This window comes from Humulus lupulus, chromosome X (assembly GCF_963169125.1).
Source record: "Humulus lupulus chromosome X, drHumLupu1.1, whole genome shotgun sequence".
NCBI classification, from domain to species: Eukaryota; Viridiplantae; Streptophyta; class Magnoliopsida; order Rosales; family Cannabaceae; genus Humulus; species Humulus lupulus.
The window spans coordinates 10,983,243-10,989,113 of record NC_084802.1 but is presented as its reverse complement, the minus strand read 5'-3'; the positions used below and the strand labels follow the sequence as shown (position 1 = coordinate 10,989,113).

The window sequence follows — 5,871 nt, the reverse complement described above, 5'->3', positions numbered from 1 at the left end:
GTAAAAGAATCAGTGGACCCCACTAAGTTATAAATCAATTGATGAGTCAGCAGATGACATATTTGATGATGTGGCATCCTACATGTTTGCTGACATGGTATCCATAGTTTATGTGTCTGATGACGTGGCATCCTACATGGCATACATCAATACCACCACTTGGCATCTTGTGATTGCTCCACATGTCAAACAATAATTTGTCCACGTACTACAAGAAATTCGAATGATTGTATTACTTATCCCCTTTTTATCGGTTATGTGGCACTAAATGATTGGTCCACGTGACATGTTGTAGTATACTTATTTTTACCTACACTTATTTATTTGTGATGAAATATACTATTTCTATGTAGGTAATTTTAATTATATATATAAATTTTATTTAATATAAATAATAAATGAAAGTAATTAATTTGAAAAATATTTAACATTATTAATCAAATAAATTATTTAACTATAATAAAAAAATAAGCAAACATATATTATACAATGTTCATTGCTTATTAAGAAGCACATTTCATAAAAAAAAAATATCTATACATTATTTTTAGGTCATTGAAAACTCAATAATGTCATTTTTCTTGACATTCTTCCTATTCTTCACTTTTCGATTATTGCATGAGAGCCTCCTTTTCTCTAACTGAACTTATTGTGAATGTCGATGATGACTTTGGGAGGTGGACACCGACAATGGCCGAAGGTGGGGTTCGAATTGGCGCCAGTGAGAAGGACTTTATAATTAATTTCAGCAAAATAAATATCCCCAATTTAACCATCATAAGGATTTCAGAAAATATATGATTTATTATTATGGGCATTTACGACACTTGAGATACCAACATATATTAAAAATAAATATAAAATATGAACACATCAAGTGTCATAATCACCAACATAAAATAAGTATATTTATTCTTGAACATCATAGGCCAAAATAATTCAAAGTAACAATGACACATACCACAACAGATTGCCTAAAAATAAAACAGAATACAAAAATATGGTGATATGAAACACTAAAGAACTAAACACAACAAACCAGAGCAACAAAAAAGGATCGATACATATTATAAAAAATTACCTTAAACAGAGCATAAAAAAAATTGCCTTAGAAAAATCAATCATCATAAACCCTTCAAATTATTAGGGATTTAATCAACATAAATCATAGCAGCAAATAAATAAATGAAATCAGTGCTTAACTATTAAAAAAAAATCATCCTTAGTCAATTTCTTCAACTATAATATGAAATCAAAACTTCTATACCTTAAAATTAATATAAAATCTGAAACATGAATAAAGAAATTGTGTCTTCAATATGCATAAATATATCAATATCTTAAACAAAGTCCTAAGAAACCAAATATCCAAATATGAAAACAAATTTCAGAAACAAAGTACCCAACTCGCCAAACATCTAAATCTGAGTACAGGAACAAAAAACTAGATTCATCAATGTATTAAACTTATCAAACTAATCTATTCATATCTTATACTCACATCAAAACCAAACTAAATTCTTATTTAGAGTAAAAGGCAAAGTCTGAATGAACAGATCATGCTTGAATGCACATAGAACAAACCATACAAATAAATAGCAAGCTGAAAAGCAAGTTGTAAACCAAACTAGACCATACAAGCAAACAAAGAAAAATACACAAAATTCTTAACACACTTAAAGACTAAACACACATTGCAAATACTAAACACCTAAACCATATTAAATCTAAGTCATATACTAATACACATTGCAAATAACAATCAAAGGGCCTCAGAACAATGCACAATCATTAATCCTTCAGAATATTCAGAATTTAATCAAAATAAATCATAACAATATACCTAAAAGGCAACAAACCGACAATATGAAACTCAAAGCCACCAAACCACTGAGCCAAAAATCTGAAACGCATAAAGACATAGCCAAGTGTATCAAAAATTTCATACCACCCAAGCAAGCAAACCGATAAAAATCTCTATATGGCGCCCCTGTCAAAACCGAACAACAATCTCAATATATGATGCCCCTGTCAAAACCGAATAACAATCACAACAAAGATAAAACAAAACAAAGGATAACAACCATTAATTTAAACACAATTTAAACAAAACCATACCCATAGAAAAAATCGAAACCAGGAAGTCGTTTCAGGGGCTGAGACGGAGATTCAAAAATCCAGAGAAGGGAGTCAGCGATTCAAAGATGGTGGTGTCAATAGGGGCTAAGACAACTTGACAATAGAGGCAAATATTCAAATTTGAAGGCGGTGGCAGTAGCTAAGAGTACTCGTCGGAGGGAGGTGGCAACCACTTTTCTGGGTTTCACATAATGAAGAATGAAGAAACACAAATAGACACTACCTGAGTTCATGTTGAACCAATAAAGCCAAGTCATTACAGAGGCATTAATTACATGAAATCATTAATAACAAAGTAAAAACTAAATAAAATAAAAAAATCCTTACTTTAATACTTGCATAGTTAAGTTTCAATAAAGACCACAACTAGTGGTATAGACAATAAAAAAAAATAATTAAAAAAGAAAAGATGATCACTCATGGTTGGAAACTATCTAAAAGTCATTACAGGGGCATTATATCAATAAATAATATGCTATAATGTTGAGAAATATTGTAAAATTCAAATAAAGTTTTCAATGCACACCTTATATCAGCTTCAGCAAGTATGAACTTTCATTATGGTTAAATTCAACTGCAGCAAGAACAAGCAAATGGTTGGTCTAATATAATATAGAAAAAATAAACATATACTAGAAAAATTTTAGCCATCACCCACTAATCAACATGGAACTTGCAAAGAAAGGGAAAACACACACACACATATATATATTATATGTGTATATTTGTCACCTCCACATTCTCAATGTAAATGTTTAAGAAATATGAGGATGTCAATACATACCAAAGCTTGATGTCGTCTCCCAGAATCATGAGGATATGTCCTGCAGTTTCTTAAATTTACTTAAATCTTCATCACTTGCTGCAGTTTGTTCATTTCAAACACAATGTCAAAAAATGTCATCCTGCAAGGATAAAGAATCAAGTAAAATTAACACCTCATTGCTTTCATCGTATATAAATATTTATATATATATATATATATATATAAATATATAAAGAACTAGAAAAAAAAAACTTGAGATTGGAACTCTTTATCAATGTTTTACCCAAATATTGGTCAAGTCCCACAAAACCAAAGAGTATGCACACTTCACTTCGTTTATAAATCTTTATGTTTATAAAATATTTTAAAACTAATTCAGCATGAAACTTCTTTAGCAAATTAGTCTTTATCATAAAAAAAAAAAAATCCAAAAGAATGGCAAACTTCCTAGATTTCATTTGTAGTTTAAGATATTAAAGTTATGGGTGTGATTAAAATACGGCATTTTATACAACCAAGTATAATGTCTGTAATTAAAAATTAGAAAAATGATACCAGAAGCAACAGAGTTAAACTAATGAAAGATGAAAATATATTGATACCCAAAGCTAAACTGAACATCACGAAATTCCAAAATCACAAAAAGAGAATAAAAAATGGTGATTGAAAGAATAAAACCAATCATAAATTAAACAAGAAAACTAAACACTTTAAGCAAAATGAATCACAAATATAAAAACATGAAACAATATAACTAAAAGCTCCTGATAAACCCAATGCAAAATTAAAAACTCTTGCAGTAACTGAAGGAATATATATTAATCAAAGAAACTCAAATACAAAATACCAAACATCTATGGTTTCGATTCTTTAAAATCATAAATAGAAAAATATAACAATAAGAGTAATAAATCGGAGCAATAAGAAAATCGAGGCATAAAATCACAAATAGAAAATATAACAATAAGAGTAATAAACCAGAGCAATAAGTTTATAGAAACAGTGAGAGACATTTACTGTGAGTGAAGCAGAAGAGAATAAATAAACTTTGAAGGAGGATATTGAAAGCAAATATTTGTATATATATGCATTTATAAATATATATATATATATAACATTTGAATTGATGGATCTAGACATGGATTAAAGCAGCCAAGAAGTCTATTCTTAGATGGCCGATAATACATAACGTAATGCCTGATTAAAGTAGTACAATAACAATGTAAGAACAAAAACTCAAACATCAGTAGAAAAGCAAGCAAAGAAGAAAACCTAAGATCAAAAACAAAAAGTCAAACCCAAAACAAAGGCCTTACCCGGATAGCTAATGATGCCAGAGAAGACAAAAAATGGTAGATAATCAAAGTTGTTGAAGATGATAGGAGAGATGGCAGAGACAATCGGAAGAGAAACAATCCAAGAGCAAACTTAAAGCTAAAATGGAGAGAATAAATAAATAAACCCACTTTTCCAAATAAATAAATAGACCCTAATTCCTAATACATAACAAAGAGATAGATGATTTACCTAATCAATTTCAGAGAGTACTCAATAGAGAATGTGTGACGGCTGGAGCGAAGAGAGTCTTTGAGAATGGGGATGAGAAGAATATATCAGAATAGAATGGAAGTGGAAAAAGGCGAACAAAATACCTTTTTTTATATTTTGCTTTAAACAAAAAGAAAAGCCTTCAGATTTTGCAGGCTTTTGCCAAAAAGCTACCGCCTAATTTTCGTTTCCCACTATTATAATACATTTCAAACTCTTTAATTTTTTTTAAATAATTTAATATACTTATTATAATACTTTTTCAATAGAGTTATGATGATATGTTGTGGAAAAGGTTATTTGGTGTAGTGAGAGAAAGCACCAACCCGATTCCACAGAGAGATGATCCAGAGATATTGTAGTAGAGGATGAAGGGATTAAGCCGAGTGAGGAGTAGAGGATGAAGGGATGGCAGATCGACCATCTTGTATGGAATAAAGAAGAGATGAGAGTGCTGCTGAAGAGAAAAGACAAGAGGGTTAGGGCTAAAGAATGAAGAGATGTGTAGCGTGAGGATAGGGTTAGAGAGATAGATGTATTAGGTTTATAAATTATAAACCTTAAATAAAAAAACTAAATATTAATTTTTTTAAATAAATAAATAATATTATTAGTGCCACATGTACATCCACATATATCTCTCATTTGACATGTCAGTTTATTTAATACACCTCGACAAACACATCACCACTTAAAAAATTTATATGTAAAATTTATGTTAAAACTAGAGGGAAAAATAAGCGGTAGTGATAAAAAAATTTCCCTCCAAACTTATTCGTAGGTAAACTCATTACCTACCAATACTAATGGTAAGTAATGATATTTTTTATATCCTTGCGCTATATCTATAAGAATTACCTACTAATAATCGGTTACAATAAATAAGCGTAGGTAAAAGATATCTTTAGCTACCAATAAATATATGTAGGTAACAAATATGTAGGTAAAGGTCAGATTTGTTGTAGTGTAAGTTCATGTTGAGCTTATTAATTTCGGGACCTCATTCGCCAGGAAAATATTTTTATGTTTTCTTAAGACCATTGATTGATGAGTTAAAAGAATTATGGGTGATCGGTATACAGACTCGAGATGCAGTCGATGGTAGTTTCTTCACTCTTTGAGCAGCTTTGATGTGGACTATAAACGATTACCCAGCAAAGAGTAGCCTTTCTGGAAGGACTGCCCAAGGTAATAATGCTTGCTCTACTTGGAATGTGGCAACACCATCTATTTGTTTGCAAAAAAAGGTTGCTTTTTATGGCCATAGACATTTTTTACCAATCAAACATGTTATTAGAAAGGACAAGAAGACATATGGTGTTGTTGAAAAAAGACTACCACCAAAGCCATTAACCATGCAAGATATGTTCACACAAATGAGTTTTATACCAGATTCTCTTCCTGGTAAGCATGTAAGA

The 5,871-nt window shown here is 30.3% G+C and overlaps 1 long non-coding RNA gene across 2 annotated transcripts; it reads right to left on the bottom strand.

Annotated features, from left to right (window-relative positions):
• Nucleotides 1-496: 496 nt before the first annotated feature.
• LOC133804799 (uncharacterized) lies at nt 497-4,937 on the bottom strand. 2 transcript variants are annotated; one of them, XR_009878635.1, is made up of 7 exons: nt 4,780-4,937; nt 4,433-4,490; nt 4,222-4,339; nt 2,924-3,044; nt 2,666-2,713; nt 2,119-2,362; nt 497-2,028 (listed from the first exon to the last, which is right to left on the bottom strand). It is a non-coding gene; the product is annotated as an uncharacterized LOC133804799 (long non-coding RNA). The 2 variants fall into 2 exon arrangements; XR_009878634.1 differs by lacking the exon at nt 4,780-4,937 and having other exon boundaries at nt 4,433-4,753.
• Between the last annotated feature and the right edge of the window lie 934 nt (nt 4,938-5,871).